Below are 19969 nucleotides of genomic sequence, written 5' to 3'. Positions count from 1 at the left end.
TTGAATTTGAATATAACACATTGAGGATGGCAACCCAACTAGATTTAGATCTCAGTCATGCACAAAAAGAAAGGCTGTTCCATTTGAATGGCCTAGATGAATTCAGAATGCAGGCCCTCCTCCATACAGAGATAATTTAGCTCCAGATATCTGGCATGACAAGAATATCAAGGTTAAGCTATTTCAAGAAGGATACTAGGCACTATTATATGATTCAAGGTACAAGGACTTCAAGGGAAAGCTAAGAACAAGATGGCTTGGACCATATGTGGTGGAAAGATGCCATGAAAATGGTTCAGTTCGGATCAGGACTATAGATGAAGAAGCCATTCCATTGCTAGTTAATGGACACGGATTGAAATTATACAAGAGGCCTCCATCTAAACAAGAGTTCATTGACAGCATCAATAAGACAATGATGATGGTGGAGCAAGTTTTTTCCCCTCCCTCATCAGGACACTGAAAAATAAAGAAAAAATAGAATAAGGATTCAGGTGAAAACCTCCATGAGGTGCCTGAGTCCCATATTTAGGTTGAAAACCTCCATGAGGCAGCCCAAGGATGAGAAAAAAAGGAAAGAAAAAGAGGAAAGAAAAAGAAGATCCCTAGGTGAAAACATTCCTTGAGGCACCCAGGGAAGATACCTAGGGTGAAAACCTCTCTGAGGCAGCCTAGGTGTTTTTGAAAAAAATACAATAATAAAAGAAAAAGTAAAAAAACATAATTGTTGTTTACAGGAGGATGAGAAAGAAAATCAAGGAGCAAGAGAAGATCCAAAGGGGGCCCTGCCTCACATATGTTCATCTCCCCCACTCCTTACCATGCATCCCTCCATAAATTCCATTGTTTTTTTCACTTCACTACTTCAATTCAGGAGAAGATTGTGTTTTCCACAGCATCACCTCATCCATTACCATCATCCCTGCCTTCACACACACTCCTACTCCCTCTGTACAACAGACAACAGAAGAGGCATAAAGATGACCATACAATAGCAGTGGCAACATCATATCTGCAGTCAAGAAACCATCAATAGACAGTAGAGGAGGAGCTCTGGTGCAGATGATGGGGGGTGATGATGAGTCTCATCATTGAGTAATTATATGGGCCCTAATTGGCCTTAATTCACCTCCTAGATTAGCCAAGCCAACTATGCTCACAACTTATTTGCATACTTTTGATTACATTTTGCTTATGAGTTGAGTTAGAGTTGGATATTTTGCTTTGTGGTCTAATGTGCATGTAATGCAGGAATAAAGGATAAAAGCAAGGGAAATGCAGGGATAAAAGGTAAAAGCAAGGAACTATGGTAAAATACCTTGGTAAAAACTCAGATGAGACAAGGGAGAGGAATTATAGGAGGTAAATCCTCCTCATTTACTGCCCATCCATTCGAATATCCCTCCATCAGCTAAAAGTACACACAACCAAATCAGGAGTACTAAAAGATAGCCAAGCAAGTGGAAGTACAAGCAACCTCCTTACTAGAAGGAAACCGAGCTAGTGAAAGTGAAAGGACAAGTTACCATTAAGTTGGGAGCTATACCTCCATAATTTTGGGGGAAGTCGTTGAGACTTCAAATGTATAAATAGAGAGGCTTAGGACCTCAGTTTTTTTAGGCAGTTAACCAATAGTCAGTCAGTGATTTAGCAAGTATTCAGACCTTTTGACTTGTAACAGTTTGATGTAATACAACGTTCTTTGATAATGAAGATGAGTTTTGATTTGAGCCAGCACTGAGTTAACTCAGAGCACTGAAGCTCTTGGGTTAGGGCCCAACCCTAGCAACCAAAGCTCCTCTTTCTTGTATTGTATTCTAGCATAGATTCCTGCTTTCTGTTCATTTAATTAAGCAATTCATTTCCATTACAACAGTAGCGTAGATGCATGGTTTGATTGTTCATTTGGTTAAATAGATGTATTTTCATTATAGTGGTTCAACATAGATTTTTGGTTTCCTGCTCATTGAGTTAAGTAGTTTCCTGTTTCATTTTAATTTGCTTGAATAGTTGCAGTCCATTACAGCAGGGTAGAACAGAGTAATTGTGTTTTAGTTTGTTCCATTTATGCTTTCATTTAATCAGTAGGTTGGCAAAGAAAAGATCCATCAAGATGCTCACAGGTGTCTTAGCCTCACCTCCTCCCTCTAGGACCATGATGTGAGGAAGAAACCCTGCAGCAACCCCAAAAACACAGGGTTTTGGTTTTCATAGGGTTTGTCATTTAATGCAATCACGTGGTTCATCATATCGTTTCTTGGTTCGTTTCATGATCATTCACTCATTTCTTGGTCAGCTGTCCCTTCACCCTCTGCCTAAGATCTCACTCATACTGCCATTCTCCTTCAGCCCGAAACGCTTGCGCAGGAGTTGATAATTCATGTTTAAACGATTTTACCGGTAAAACGCCTTTCACAATCCAAATCGTCCAATCACTGCCCAATCCATTGCCCTTTAAATCCCCGTCATCAATTTGCCTTGTTAGATCCGACGACTGTCGTGCACCCGCTCACCAAACTGTTCGGTCGCTTCCCCGCCGTAGATCTACCTTGCTAGATCTGATGGCCATCGCGCAATGTCATGTGGATTTCCGTCCGACCGTTATCGGGCTCAGGGCATGTGATATGGGCGGTTTCCCTATGCTATGTGTCGGTTGGGGAGTCTAATCGCACAAAATTATACAAAACCATTTACGGCTTTGAGGGCATGTGAGATACAACTTACCGCCCTCCAAACCCGCTCGCCATTTCCGCACATTTCTTTTCGCACTCCAATCTCCACCGTCGATTTTACCTACCAGATATGACGGCTGTCACATCACCTGATTTCTTTATCACCTTGAACTCTCCACTGTCGATCTGTCTCTTGATTCGATGACTGTCGCTTCACCCGATCGCCAACTAGCTTGGTCGATGTCCGCCATTCATCTACCGATTGCCTCCATGATATAATCCGAGCCATCCATCCTGTTAGTCCACCATGTCTGCCCATTTGCCTACGTACCCTCCTACTGTCCGATCTCAACCGTTCATTTACCCTTCACCTTCCTGATGCAATAGTCCTCGTGCGTTGTTTCTCATTACGTCCTCTTCCCACCAGTTTTGACCTCCGATTATTTTTTTCTGATCTTCTGCCTAAACACTGACTTAGCCTAGTTTCCATTGTTCACCCCTTAGTCTAGTTCTATGCTCTTTTACTTCTACAACTTAGATATTTAGCATTAGATTAGTGTTGTTTAGCAATTCTGCTTAGTCTAGCTATTTTCATGATTAATTAGGTTGTGGCGAGTTAGGCTTGCATGTAGTTTTCTTCATTTCTGCAGTAGAGTAGCTCTCACCTAGACTAGGTTTGCTCTCCTTCCATAAAAATCAAGCTTCTTCTAACCCTATAGAAGTCTGTCTTGGAACCCCTGGGGTCTCTTTCTAGATGAGCAGTGACAACATGCAGTACCTTCACTTCTACTTGCGTATATAGAACAATCACCTCCAAGTTTGTATGAACCCCAGGTTGATAAGTAAAGCTGGTAACCCTTGGAGTTGCAACATTCTTGCTGCAATACCTAGGCTCATCAGTATGGTTGGCATTTTTCTGAGTTGGGTAAAACTAGGTTAAAAACTGAAAAATTGTCATTTTGTCAAATCAATTGCAAGAATATGACATAGAACTTGAGAAATGTGAAAGAGTTTTTTTTCTTCAGAAATACATTTTTCTTAAGCCCCATAGGTTTATTTCCTATTAATTACATATGTATAGTCTTCGACAAACATTTTTCTAAACCTAGTTTTGTACATTTGCACTCTGTTCTTGACAAAACAATTTGACAAAACAATTCAAGAATTTAAGTCATTAGTTTTGAATTTTGACTGAGAGACTTACAAATTGTGCACAAGTGTTAATACATTATTCATTCAAATATGATCATGCAATATTTGCGTGCATTTGTATGTTTATGGTTTGCATTTTATATGAAATTTCGTGCATAGTAAAAATTGTTAAAAGTGCACTCTTCATAGATTGAATGCTGGTTATAAAGTTTAATATATAAAATTTTAAAACATAAATTTTATTATATACAAAGTTTAAGTTTATTATTCATATAAATGCCTAAAAACCTAGTTTGCTGACATCCTCCACATGCATCCTTTGCATGCATCTTTAGTGTGAATATTCAACATGCACCCTAAACTTCCATCCTTAATGTGCATGTTGAGCGTGCATTCTCAAATTCCATTCTCAACATCCATTCAAATCAGATTCAAATGCATCGTCGACCATGGAAATAGGGGTTTGATCTACCACACCATCAGTTGGCGAACATGGTTTCCAAGTTGAGAGCTTCTTAGTGAAAAAGTTTCAAGAGAGCATTGATGAATGGAATGATAGAAGTAAGTGGCAGAAGGTATGATTGATATACTCTTAAGAGCAGGAGTGCACCAATTTGTTTTTGGAGAATTTAATTTCAAAATTGAAGAGATAGATATAGCTCTTTTTAATTATGATCGCGAGTCGAAGGAATTGGTAATTTTTAGGCATAAGGTTTATCTGGAACCTGATTTGGTTTCCAAAGAAACTAAAATACCACACATGAGAGGAGTAATGTTGGACCACTTGAAAACCCCCAAGGTAGAAATGATTAAGATGCCCAACAAAACCTGTGGAAAAAAAATAGTTGTTTCGAGAAATTATTTAAAAATGGAAGTTGTTATCGCATGATTGTGAGAAATCTTGATTCATATTGTCCTCAGGACCATTATGAATCACCACAAGAAAGATATTTCTGGTGAATGCATGAAGCTGGTCATACACTGGGTTGAAGACTTGGATATAGATGTACTTTTTCTATCGGCTAAGAAATCGCACCACACATTGCAGGAAAGTAAACTTAAGAGGGTCAAGTTTAGTTACCCAGGCACATTGCAAAAAAAATGATTGACTTGTACTGACCCAACGCAATGTGATCAAGTATTCCTAAACAAAAACACAATAGGAGGTGTAATGTTTTGGAAGACAATGAAAAAATACCTTAAAAATATCTAGAGAATAATGTGGAAGAGGTTTATATTGCTACCACTTCACAATTACATGAAGTATTTTTTGAGGAAAATATGGAAAATGTGAGAAGTGACATTAATCGAGAGAACCTTAATGAAATTGTTGTTGTTGCAGCTTTGGTGGGCTTAAATACATGCCAAGATGCAAATATGGTTCAAGGATTTGTCACCACTTATGAAAAATCTATTGAGGATGGTATTTTTGCTTCTTCAAAGGGTCAAGATGATTCTTGTATAAAGAGATATGAACTATGCATGACTAAGGATAAGCATATTATTGAACTCCACAACAAGTTGCGTATTTATAGAAATCCAAAGTGTCATTATCTTCGCCATAGGTTCACCATGATTCCTCAAAAAAGAGCTGTGAAATATGCATGAATAAGGATCAACATGTTCTTCATCTAAAGCAGGAAGTCACAAGCATGTAGAAATGTCTAGTGGGAAGTGAACAAAGGGAAAAATTATATAGATACATGTACAAATGATATATTGTAGAGTCGAAAGCTAAAGAATGTAAATCTATAGATCATGGAATTAAGGAACTTAATGATTTCAATAAAAGTATAAGGTTGAAATGAATAAATATGCAACCAAGATACTGGAGCTTAAAAATGAGCTTGAAATAAGGCTTGAGGTTCTTAACATACCACCTCTATATACCTACATTCCACCTGTAGTAAAACTTATGCAAGAAGTGAAGGAGAAAGAATAATATATTCATACTTTAAAGGTTGAGTTTCAAAAGAAAACTAGTGAATCGGTTACTAAACACAAGGAGTAGATTGAAAATTATGAGTAAAGGGTTAAAACGATGTAGAGTGAGAATGAAAATAAAGATAAAAAATTGAAAGATGGTAAGAAATTGAAGGCCTTCTTAGAGTTTGATCACTCAATAAGAGCACGAGAGAATAGCTTGAATCGATCTATTCAAGATATAGATACTAAAAAAAGAATCAGAAAGATACCTTGCTTAAGTATGAATAGGTCTTGCGAGAGCGAGATATATCATTGTTTAAAGTTGTTGCAATAATGGATGTTGGAGATGACGTGTTTGACACATCAACAATCAAGGAATCACTCAAGAACAAGCTAACTGAGAACGAAGATCATATTAAGGAGCCTAAAATAAATTTATTGGACAAGAAATCAGTGAAACATTTGGGATGCTAAAGTGAGATAAAAGATTTGAAATCCAAAATTCATGCTTTGTAAAATAAGCCCATACCTCTTGCAATTCCAATTTTGCAGATTTCAGATTAAAAATATTTGAAATCTCAATTGTGTCAAGTTAAATATGAGTTGAGACAATCGAAGGATGCTATTCAAGAAAAATAAAAAGAATACTTTTAAAATTACAAGAATCATCTGGAGTTTTTAAGAAGCACACTGCTGAAAAAATAAATTGCAAAGTAGCTTCATACAGTATAAAGACAAAGTTAAGAGTTGGAAGATAAATTACAAGTAGGTGTTGCAAGTTCTAAATAACTAGAGGCATCTAAACAAGGTAAGAGAGACTGTATTGCATTAGATTCTTGTGAAGAGGAGGGCTTGCATAAACCTACCAAGCATCCTAGAGTTCCAAAACAACAATCGCTGTATATGTTATTACCGTAAATACGTTTCATTGTTTAATATACTTTTTTCCCTGGTAATGTTTTTGTTTATGCAAACAATGTATTTTTTATGTAATTAATTTCTTGTATTTCAATAAGAAACATATGGTTCTTTTTTATTCATAGAATCAAAAGGAATTACATAGTCAAATCACAGAGAAATCATGTTTCCACACTAGTTATAACTTATAAGCAAAGAAGAATCATGTTTCCACAATTTTTTTGCCCAAGAAAAAATAGCATATTTTGTAATTATAAGATACAAAATTACACTTGGTCGATACATAATTTGAATACATTAAATGTCTGGAGAAATAACCTTCTTGGAGATGATATTTTCCTTGGAATTTAGCTCTATGTAGACATGTTAATATCTTTCACCATTCTGCATACAATGTTTCATTTTGATCATCCAAGACCTTCTTCCTTTTTGTTGGTCTCATACTTATTTTATTGGCACAAAGTTGTACAAGATTTTCATCTTCCTTCCTTTGTATTTCAACTACTTCCCCTAGAATTTCTTGGTTTCCCCCACTCTGCCCTACACCATATATCAAGGATGGAACATGCATTTGATTGTGAGTGATTGAATCCATCATCGACATATCAACAATAGTTTATCCACACACTTATTGTGTTTCACTGTGTTCTGCAACTGCAACAACAATTACCCCATTCATTTGATGTGTATCATCGGTCTGATCACACTGACCAGACACAAATCCTGAAATCAACAACATTTACCATGTCAAGGAGCATGTAAAATATGTACTTTACTAAAAGTACAATGATGTTTAACAAAAGAAACATCCAAATTGCAAATTCGAAAAATTTACGGATTTGCACTCTCTTTTTACATATTTATACTATGTTTTTTTACCATGAAGGAAGCATATGAATTTACTTACTTCACTTTATCTCCATATGTGAAACCATTTATTCTTTCCCAATCCATATCAATATCCTCAACTTCTTTTCTCCATTTTTTCATTTCATATGAAACTGAAGTGCAATTATCTCCCTTGAACACACCATGAAAATCAATCTGTTTCAAACATTGCAAAGCCTTATAGGTAATTCTTGATTCAATAAATATAGAGGCCATATTTATTGGCATAAAATCCTCACGGATCTCTTTCATAACAATTGAACGGATTTTTCAAGTACTCCATCTAGGTGTTCATTAACATCCTCAATTTCATACTTCTTATTATATTTTTTGATCATGAAGTACCTAATTCCAGAAATAATGTCATTTTATTCTACATCTTGAAGTGACTTCCTAGAGAACCATCTACCAATTTACCTAAATTTCTTCTTCCCCTCACCTATTCTATGGTTAAACCATCCTCAGTGCTTCTTAAAACTCAATAAGGATATCATGAATCAGTTTCTTGGTGACCTTATAGTATAACATGTAGTTTAGTATGTGGAACAACCTTTAGGGATTTCTCCTAAAGCTTGTTCATTTGCAGAATTTGGATTTTCTATTGGTGCATTTCTATCCATTTGTGTTAATTTTCACACCGCTCTATGTTGTTTCAATTACTTTAGCCCAATTCAATACTTTAATTAGAAATATTTCCAATATCAATTAATGTTTCCAATCATCCACAGTTAATGAAGATAGAACAATAAATGAAATGATAAAGGAGACAATCAACACATCAATAAGAGACACCGGATTTGGTCAAAGACCATGGAAAAACCCACTATGGGGAAAACCATTGAGATTATTCTTCTTTATTAGATTGGCATAAAATGTTCAACGGAGAGTACAATGAGCCCAATACAAAATCATCTAGAAAAATTAATCCAATAACATTAAGAAATATGTTTCCAGTATCAATATATATCAGAGACAACTTTTCCCCTCCGCGATTGACTGCGGTCAAGTGTCGATTTTTTGCTGTAGTTTCCAGTTGCATGGAGGAAGTGTCATGCACGTGAATGAGAGAGTCTAGTCTCTCTCTTGAGCCTATAAGCCTACAACTGTAGTTCAAATTCTACTTTTTCAAGCCTGCGATTGTAACCCAAAACCCTAGAAATAGATGCGAGCTTCAGACCTTCTAATTTCAGACCTTTGCGAACTTCTTTCATCGACCCAGCCTCAGACCTGTGCAAACCAATCAATGAAGAAGAGAAGGATAATATTCTTGGTTATCTAGAAATGAGCTCAAGGTTACTTATATTTATAGGCTTCCAAGGGTGACCAATTTCCTGTTAGGGCGGACCTGTCCATATGCACATATGTGGGCTTTTATTCATATGTACACTATCCCTTATCTGATTTGAGTGATCTTTAGGTATATTTTAGTCCTCTTGAAAAGAGGAATTCAATGAAATAATTATATCCACCAAATGAGCTATTCGAAGTGTAGTTTTACCCTAGTTTCATAATTTAACACTCCCTCTCAACTAGGGAGAATTCCACCTATATCCTATTATGTATATCATGTCATCATATCATGCCCCATCTCTGCTCAAATCTATTGCCTAAAACATTATCGAATCTAAAGAAGAATAGTCAGGGAGAATTATCTTCCACCCTCTATAATTTTAGAGAGCACATCTCAATATGAAAATAATGTTAGGGAGCACATCTCAACCTTAATCTACCTCGGGGAGCACATCTCAACCTGAAATCTCATGGGGAGCTAAACATCTACAACTCCATATCGAGCAATAGGTGATATAGGGGAGCACATCTCAACATATCTTATTTCCTACTGACCTTCCCAAAAATTACCCTCAAAAATTCATGTGGTAGAACACTTGCACCATAATCAGCTTGGGTTGTACACCCTAAGTACACTCTCAACCCATTGGCCATATAGGGAGCGGTAATCCCAACAAGTCTAGCTTGTGGGCATGATGCCAACTGGGGTATAATATTATAAGACCAAGATAGGGGAACAAAATATCCAAACCTATGGGTAACATATGGGGAGAAACATCTATGACCCTATTTTCCAAAGATCCCTCAACCCCAGGAGCCCTTCTATCTCAATTCCTCACCGTGGGAGCTTAAAGAGGGGGGAAGAGTTAGCTTAGTGTTCTCGATCAATGATGCCTCTTATTAGCAAGGGTCATATCCATTAGTCCAAGTTTATCTCTGAAGACCAAGAACTTCCCTTTCAGTAAAGCCTTGGTGAATGAATATATATGCAATTTGGTTATCTGTTAATATATGATGGAGTCGAATGACTCCTCTCTGCACCATGTCTCGAATGAAGTGATATCATATCTCTATGTGCTTGGAATTGTCATGAAATATGAGATTCTCTTCCGGATGGATCCCACTGTTGTTGTCACAATATATCACCATAGTTCCTAGGACTTGCTCAAATAGCTCTCTAAAGAGCTTCCTCAACCAAACTGCTTCGCAACTAGCCATGCTAGTGACAATATACTCTGCCTCGGCAGTACTCAATGCTAAGGACTTTTCCTTCGTGCTCATCCAAGATATCATGGAAGATCTAAGACTAAAACAACATCCTAATGTACTCATCATGTCGATAACGTTTCTTTCCCAGTCCGTATCAATATATCCGTGAAGCCGAACATCTCCAGTGGTATATCTCAAACCAAGGGTGATCGTCCCATGCAAATATCTCACAATGTGTTTGGCATCGACCCAATCTGCATGGAAAGGGTTGGTCATGAATTGAATCAATGCGTTCACTGCATAGCATATATCTGGACAAGTGTTCACTAAGAACATCAGAGCCCTAATCGAATTTCTATACTTAGATGGATTCACTAAATCAGTTCCTATAGCTTCTTCAAATAACTTATTGAAGTTAATTTCCATCGATATAGGCAAGGACTTACATTATGTCATTCTAAATCTCTCCAATAACTTCACAACATATTTTCCTTGTGAAAATAAAATCTTATTGGGCCTTTGCAACAACTTAAGGCCTAGAAAGTAGTGCATGAGTCCAAGGTCCTTGATCTCAAATTCAGAGGCTAGATCCCTCTTACACTCAATAATTAAAGGCTCACTACTTGTCAAGAATATGTTGTCAACATATAAAACCAAAATGAACGACATATCTTGGACTATCTTGAAGTAGAGGTTGGGATCGACATTGCTTCTTGTGAATCCCAACTTCACCAAATAACTATCTATGTAGGCGTACCATGCTCTAGGGGCTTGCTTAAAACCATATAATGCCTTCTTCAACTTTCAAACATGTGTCTTTCGATCCTCAACTTCAAATCCCTATGGCTGTGAAACATACACTTATTCCAGTAACATACCATGCAGAATGTAGTCTTCATGTCCATCTAATGAAGGGCCCATCCTTGAATTAAAGCAAGAGAAACTATTGAACGAATGGTTGTATATCAAGCCACATGTGTGAATATGTCATCATAATATTTTCCTTCTTTTTTTGATAATCTTCGAACCATGAACCTTGCTATATATTTCTCAATGCTACCATCAACTCCATGTTTGATATTGAATAAACATTTTGAAGTCACCCAGTATTTTCCCTTCGGTCTCGACACAACATCCCATACGTCATTATTCATTATTGATTCATATTCTTCAGCCATAGCATCCTCCTAGACTTGTTCTTTCACAACTTCTTCAAAGGTGGAAGGTTCTGTTTGGTTGTGTTATATTCTTTCCATGACTAGCCCACGTAGTTAACCGAGGGGTTACCCCCTTCGTTGCGCCGATTGCGCAACAGGGGGGTCACGGGGGGGAGGCATCCCCCCCTGTCTAGGTGGTTTGAGGGGGGCGGGTAGCCCTCCCCATGGGGTCCGGAGCAACGCCCCAGGCAAAATTGTTTTTAGACCCTATATTAGGTTGGGCGGACCTACCTATGGTTTTGTGCATGGTTTTTGCACATGGTTTTGGACGCGATGGTTTTCGGTCCATGGTATTGGATGCTTTGGCATGTATACATATGTATTGTAACATTGAAAGAAACATAATGAAAGTCAAGCTGGTAGTCCCGATTTTTGGATCCAGGGGAAAATCTCTATGTATATGTGTTTTATGTGTTATGCTATGGCATTGTTTATTTTCTGTTCTTAGAATTCATATGCAGGTAATTTTTGTACAGGGTTAAAACCTACTTTTGGTATCAAAGCTGTTTTGGCTTCAAGGGGACGCCTTTGTTGCTTAGGGGTTTCGCTTGGGCCTATGGTAGACCCTGTTCAGTGGGAGATCTATGGGATCGATTCTTGTGGTGAAAGAAGATGGCGACCAGTGGAAAGATAGAGATCGAGAAATTTGATGGTGAAAGTTTTGAGTTGTGGAAACTCAAGATGGAGGATCTGCTAGTGGATAAATATTAGTGGATCACGGTAGATCCAGGTACTAAACCAACGATAGTTTCTGATGAAGAATGGAAGAATTTGGATCGGAAGGCAAAAATGACAATACGATTGTATGTCTCATATTCAATATTTCTAAATGTATCAGGGGAAGCTACGATGAAGGCTTTGTGGGACAATTTAGGGACTTTGTACCAATCTAAGTCTCTGGTGAATAAATTGTTCCTACGGAAAAAGTTGTATAAACTGAGGATGAAAGATGGAGACTCGGTGACAGAGCATATGAACTCATTTAATACTGTGGTAAGTCAGTTATTATTTGTTGATATTAAAATTTTAGACGAAGATAAGTGCATCAGTTTGTTGTGTTCTCTACTAGATTCGTGGGATAGTCTGGTTATTACAATAGGTAGCAATGCAACTGCCTTGCAGTTTGATGAATTAGTCTCATCCTTGCTGACGGAGGAGATGAGATAGAAAAATTTGGAGTGCCAAAATGGTGATGCCCTGTTTGTATGAGGATGGTCCCAAAACAGAAACAAAAATAAGTCATCAAGTGGGAGATCTAAATCTAGAGGGAGATCTAAATCTCCAGGAAAACCTATAAAGGTGGTGTGCTGGAAATGCGGAAAGGAAGGGCACTACAAAAGGGATTGTAAATATAAATCTCCTGAAAAAGGAAAGGGATCTGATGATGCTCCTTCTGCAGAGGTGAAAACCACCTCAGATGAATGTGGGGATGTGTACTTGGCCTCTTCAAGTACACATGTAGATCATGAGGCATGGTTGATTGACTCAGGTGCATCCTTTCACTTCACTCCCCATAGAGAGTGGTTCTGCGAATGAGAAATATGATGGTGGTGATGTCTTCTTGGGGGATGACAGAAAGACTAGAATCGTTGGTCGTGGAAAAGTAAAGTTGAAGTTGCAAGGTGGAAAGGTTAGAACTCTTCCAGGTGTTTTGCATATTCTTGCATTGGACAGAAATATAATTTCTGTAAGCAAGCTGGATGATGCATGTGTAAAAATAGTGTTCGAGAAGGATACTTGCAAGATGGTTCGGGGAGCACTGGTATTGATGCAGGGAGTTCGGATTGGAACTCTGTACAAGCTACAAGGTAGCACTCTTGTTGATGGGTGCAATTGTTCTGTGGTTCCTAAAAGTGGAGCAAAAAATCTAGTGGTCTCTGGAGAGAAGATCATGCTATGGCATCAAAGGCTTGGAAATATTGGAGAGAAGGGCCTTCGAATACTTCATGGTAAAGGTATGGTAGAAGGTATGAGTAATAGTTCTCTGGATTTTGATTTTTGTGAAATTGTGTATATGGGAAGAAGAATCGGGTGAGTTTCCCCACTGGTGGTAAGAGGGTGAACCAGATATTAGAGCTTGTGCACAATGATGTGTTTGGACCTGTGAAGGTTCCATCACTGGGTAAGTCTGTGTACTATGAATCATTTATAGATGAATTCTCAAGGAATACATGGATATATTTCCTTAAGAAGAAATATGAAGTCTTTGACAGGTTTAAATAATTTAAGGCTCTGGTGGAAAACCAGATAGAGAAGAAGATAGAGGTGCTAAGGACAGATAACGATGGAGAGTTTTGCAGTAAGGAATTTGAAGAATTCTGTAAGAAGTGTGGTATAGCATGACAGAAGACTACTCCATATACACCTGAGCAAAATGGAGTTTCAGAAAGAATGAACAAGACATTGATGGAAAGGGCAAGAAGCATACTCAATGGTGTCGGAATAGGATAAGAATTCTGGACAGAGGCGATGGAGACTGCATGTTACCTAGTCAACAGGTCACCTTCATTATCGTTCGAGGATAAGAATCCACAAGAGGTATGGACTGGTAAGAAACCCTCTCTTTCACATCTGAGGATATTTGGATGTGATGCATATGTACATGTTCCAAAGGAGAAAAGAAAAAAATTGGATAATAAATCTGAAAAGTGCATCTGTATTGGGTATAAGGATGGTTTAAAGGGTTATAAGCTTTGGAACCCAATAACAAGGAAGGTTGTGTACAACCGAGATGTGGTGTTCAGAGAGGTTAAATATGTTATTAAACATGGAGTCTACTAAAGGAACTTGAGAAGATAGAGTTTGAGCTAAAGGAGGAAGAATCAGACTCTACAACAGAAGAGGAATCAGAAGATGAAGAGCCATAAACTCCAGGTGTGAGAAGATCAGTCCGAGAAAGAAGGTAGCCAGAAATGTATAGTCCATCTGCTTTTTGTTCAAATTTTGCTTTATCTATTACTGATGATGATCCCATAAATGAGGAAGAAATAGATTCAGAGGATGGCAAACCCTAGAAAGAGGCCATGGTTGATGAAATGGCATCTTTGCACAAAAATGAGGCTTGGGACCTAGTGGAGTTGCCGACTGGAAGGAAACCCAATGGTAGCAAATGAGTGTTTAAGAAGAAGACAAATGCAGAAGGAAAGGTGGAGAAATACAAAGCTCAGTTGGTAGAAAAAGGTTATTCCCAGGTGTCGGGAATTGATTTTGGTGATATTTTTTCTGCTGTTGCCAAGGTAGCTTCTATCAGATTACTTTTATCTGTTGCTATTGCTTTTGATTTTGAGGTAGAATAGATGGATGTGAAGACAACATTTCTTCACGGGGATCTGTAAGAGGAGATCTACATGAAGCAATCTGAAGGCTTTGTAGTGAAGGGTAAGAAAGAAATGGTATGCAAGTTAAAGAAGTCTCTGTATGGGTTAAAACAGTCACCAAGGATGTGATATCAGAAATTTGATACATTTATATGGGGACTTGGCTTCACCAGAAGAAAAGCATATCATTGTGTGTATTTTAAATTAATTGGTGACCGTGTTATTTATCTGGTCTTGGATGTGGATGATATGTTGCTGGTTGGAAATGACAAAGAAATTATCCAGGATTTGAAGACCCAATTGTCCTCCGAATTCGACATGAAAGATCTTGGTGTTGCAAACTATATTTTGTGCATGGAAATTAAAGAGATCGGGCGAAGAGGAATCTCTTGTTAAACCAGAGGAAGTATGTCGAGACAATATTGTAGAGGTTTAATATGTAGGATAGTAAACCGGTGAAGGTTCCTATTCCTGTAGGTGTAAAATTATCTGCTGAACAGTGTCCCAAGACATAAGAAGAGGAAGAGGACATGTCCCGTGTTCCATATGCAAGTGAAGTCAGTAGCCTGATGTATGTGATGGTTTGTACTAGACTAGACATTGCACATGCAGTGGGATTATTGAGCAGGTTTATGTCAAAACCAGGAAAGGAGCATTGGAAAATAGTGAAGCGGGTTTTCAGGTATTTGCGTGGCACTAGTGATTATGGTTTGTGCTACCAATGAAGACCAGGATTGGACAGAGTTTTGGATATCCATGGCTTTGTTGATGTAGACTGGGCTGGAGATCTGGATTAGAGAAGATCTACAAGTGGGTATGTGTTTAACCTATTTGGAGGTACAGTGAGCGGGATGAGTAAGAAACAATCTGTAGTGGCATTCAACTATAGAGGCAGAATACATGTCAACCACTCATGCAAGCAAGGAAGCAGTTTGGTTGCAGAGATTGTGTTCAAGTATGGGTTAGTATAGGAAGCTATAAGGATAGACTGTGACAGCCAAAGTGCATTTTTCTTGGCAAAGAACCCTGCTTATCATTCAAAGACAAAGCACATTGATGTCCAGTATCACTTTCTGAGGGATATGATAGAAGACAAAAAGGTGTTTCTGGTAAAGTTGGACACTTTGAAGAATACTACAGATGCATTGACAAAATCTGTGAGCTCTGAGAAGTTCTCTTGGTGTAGCAAAACAATGGGTGTTGCAGGGCTTGATAAATGACTAAGCTCTCCTGTGGCCCCCTGATGAAAGAAAACAACAAGTGGGAGAATGTTGGGTTATGTTATATTCTTTCCACGACTAGCCCACGTAGTTAACTGGGGGGTTAGAGGGAGGGTGGAGCCTCCCCTTCGTTGCGCAACGGGGGGTCACAGGGGGTTTGAGGGGGTGGGTAGCCCCCCTCTACGGTGTCTGGGGCAGCGCCCCGGGAAATTTTTTTTTGGACCCTATATTAGGTTGGGCGGACCTACCTATGGTTTTGTACATGGTTTTCACACATGGTTTTGGATGCGATGGTTTTCGGTCCATAGTATTGGATGCTTCAGCATGTATAAATATGTATTGTAACATTGAAAGGAACATAATGAAAAATCAAGCTGGTAGTCCTAGTTTTGGGATCCAGGGGGAAATATCTGTGTATATGTGTTTTAAGTGTTATGCTCTCGCATTGTTTATTTTTTGTTCTTATAATTTGTATGCAGGTAATTTCTGTACAGGGTTAAAACCTACAGGTTCAGCTTGAATCATAGTGATCATAGCTACAACATATCCTTGGCACCTGCATGGCTTCTTACTCTCTCTTAATGATATTAGAACAAGAACTCGTCTCCCATCATCATGTAATGTGTCATGAAGCCAAAGTGGTCTCTTTCTGGTAGGAGGATCACATGGAGGATGATCTAAGGGATTCGTAGATTCCATGGGATCATCAACAATATCTGGCTCAGACTCAGGCACAGAAGGACCATCTAAAATATATCATCATTCTTCTTCTTAGGTGAATGAGGCAGAGGAAGATCTCTTGATTTTCCATGGGAAACATCTTCATCGAATTTTACAACCTTGCTAATTTCAACCTTCCTTTGACCAAGAATATATATTATAAATGCATTAGAATTTTCACAATATCCAGCAAACATACGTTTTCTTCCCATGGCTTCCAAATTGTTTCTTTTGTCTTTTGGCACATGGAAATATATGGGGCGTCCAAAGATACAGAGATGGATAACATCGGGATTGACACATATGAACACTTCTTCAGGAGTCTTTTTGTCCAATGCTTGATGAGGCACCCTGTTTTAAACATATACAACAACAATTGTTGCTTCTCCCCAAAGGAACTTTGGACACTGTTGATCATGAAGCATGGCACAAGCGACTTATACAATAGACCAGTTCTTTCTTTCATCTACTCCATTTTATTCGGGAGTATAGGGCACAATCATCTCCTTCTTGATACCTTCCTTCTTGAAAAAGTCAATGAACTCATTCGAAGTGTACTCTCCACCATTATTAGACTTGAAGATCTTGATTTTCTTTCCTGTTTGATTTTTGACCAAAGCTTTGAACTCCTTGAACATTTCAAAGGCTTCAACCTTGTTCTTCAAATAATATATCCATGTATTTCTTGAGAAATCATTAATGAAGGTGATGTAATAGAGATGGCCACCAATAGTTTACGGGGCATCGGTCCACATAAGTCAGAATGAATGAGATGGAGGATGCCATTTGTCTTATTCTCGCTAGAGGGGAATGGTCACCTTGTATTCTTCCCACTAGCACAACCTGGACATAATCCATCATGTTGGGCTTGAACATCGAGAATACTAGAGACCAATTTCTTCAATTTCAGAAGATCATCATAATGTAAGTGGGCCAATCTTCAGTGCCATAGTTCGCTTAGATGATTTGTATAGTGGACTAGTGCTAGAAGAGGTCTTCCAGTAAGCCTGCAGAGTCCTTCAAATCTTGATCCCAATGTAAATGCATTTATCATAGGTGATCCAACAGGCTAAGTAAGAACCTCTCTCTTGATGAAGGCAACCCTCATGCCGTTGTCTTCCAAAGACAATATTGATACCAAATTCTTCTTCAATCCTGGCACATACATCACATCATGGAGCACAATAGATTCCCCAGATTCCAAATGAAATTTGATGGACCCAAAGCATTTCATAGGATGAGTGGAGTTGTCTTCAAGAATAATTTTCAAATTTGACTCCCTCTCTACCAAATTAGAGAGAAATTCTTTATATCCAGAGAAATGATGAGTGGCCCCACTATCAACCAACCAACTATCCAACGAATGCAAAGGAGAGGAACTAGTAAAGGCAGAAATAAGAATATATTCATATTTTTTGCCAACATTACTTTCATACTTGGAGTATCTTGGCTCCTTTTGAGGAAGAAAATCTTCTTCATGGTCACTTGGAGCATCTCTTCTTCTTCTTTCATCTCTTCCATTACAATCATTCACTCGGTCATCTCTTCTTCTTCGATCATCAAACCTTTTGTTGTTGCTTCTAGTGTTGTAGCGTGGACCATTGTTATTCTCGGGGCATTCTCACGCATAATGACCCTTCTTGTGACAATTGTAGCATTCAATGTGAGATGATGTTCTATCATTCCTTCTCTTTGTATCTTGAGGTGGAGGCTTTCTTGAATTTGATGGACCTCATTTTCCTTTCTTCTTCTTGTTTTGAGTGACTAATGCAACATGCTCTTCCTCTTCATGCTTTTCAATCCTTCCTCTTGATATCACCCTTGATTCTTCTTGAGTGATCTTTCCAACAATTTCATCAAATGACAGGAGGATATTGTTGCTGCTTATGGTAGTGATGACGTTTCCCAAACAAGAGGGAGACCTCTAAGTTATGATCACCAATTCCCTATCAGGGACAACTTCTCCAAATCTTTGCAATTGATCTCTAAGACGAGATATCCTGATGATGTAGGATTGTGTAAACTCTCCCTTATTCATCTTCGTTTCCTTGAGTTGATATTTCAAGGAGATGATTTCATTCAAATTGTTGACTTCATACATGCCAACTATCTTATCATACATTTCCTTAGACTTTCTCAAATTTCCAACATATGCAAGTAAATTATCTTTTAAACCATTAGCTATAATTTTCTTTGCTTTTAACTCACCTTTCTTGTGCTTGTTCTTGATAGAATAGGAAGCATTATTTGGAGGCTCAGGTAATTTTCCTTGAATGTAATCCAAAACACAATTTCTATCAGTTATGATCTCCAACCTAAATATCAATGCAAAAAAATTAGACGAGTCACCCAAATTATCATTTTCCTTGAAGAAGAAGACATATTGACTTGAATAGATTGGCTCCTTCAACTTTCCAAACATGATTGCTTCAATGGTTGTCTCATTCACCTTAGCTCTGATACCATGTTAATATTCACACTGCTCTATGCTGTTTCAATTACTTTAGCCCAATTCAATACTTCAATTAGAAATATTTCCAATATCAATTAATGCTTCCAATCATCAATAGTAAATGAAGATAGAACAATAAATGCAATGATAAAGGAGACAATCAACACATCAATAGGAGACATGAGATTTGGTCAAATACAAGGGAAAAACCCACTACGGAGAAAACCATTGAAATTATTCTTCTTTATTAGATTATCATAAAATGTTCACCAGAGAGTATAATGAGCCCAATACAAAATCATCTAGCAAAATTAACCCAATAACATTTAGAAATATGTTTCCAACATTAATATATATCAGAGGCAACTTTCCTCGTTTGCGGTCAACTACGGTCAAGTGTCAAAATTTTTCCCTAGTTTCTAGTCGCATGGAGGAAGTGTCATGCATGCGAATGAGAGAATCTAGTCGCTCTATTGAGCCTCTAATCCTGTGATTGCAGTCAAAATTATCCTTTTACAAGCCTTCAAATGTAACCCAAAACCCTAAAAATAGATGCGAGCTTCGAGCCCTGTAATTTCAAACCTTTGCAAACTTCTTTCATCAACCCAAACTCATACCTGTGTGAAAAAAATCAATGAAGAAGAGAAGAAGAAGATGTTTGGTGATGTAAAATGAGCTTGAGGTTGGCCTTAATTTTTAATAAACTAAGGGGACATCTCATAAATACAGGAAAACCTTGAGGTGTTTTTTCTCAACACATACCTTTTTAGCCCAAATAGGAAAACTAGGGGTATAATTAGGTGGAAAATAATATAACACACCATTTCCAACTGAAATCACTGCAAAATTTTCATTTTGTCAAATCAATTGCAAGAAAATGACACAAAATTTGATGAATGTGAAAGAGGTTTTTATAAAAAATATATCCATCTTTAGTTCCATAGTCTTATTTACAATTAATGACATATGTACAATCCTTGGGGACATT

The sequence above is a fragment of the Pinus tabuliformis genome, chromosome 7, assembly GCF_031772625.1.
Source record: "Pinus tabuliformis cultivar Carrire ecotype Pingquan chromosome 7, CPIR1, whole genome shotgun sequence".
NCBI classification, from domain to species: domain Eukaryota; kingdom Viridiplantae; phylum Streptophyta; class Pinopsida; order Pinales; family Pinaceae; genus Pinus; species Pinus tabuliformis.
This window is presented reverse-complemented; position numbering follows the sequence as displayed.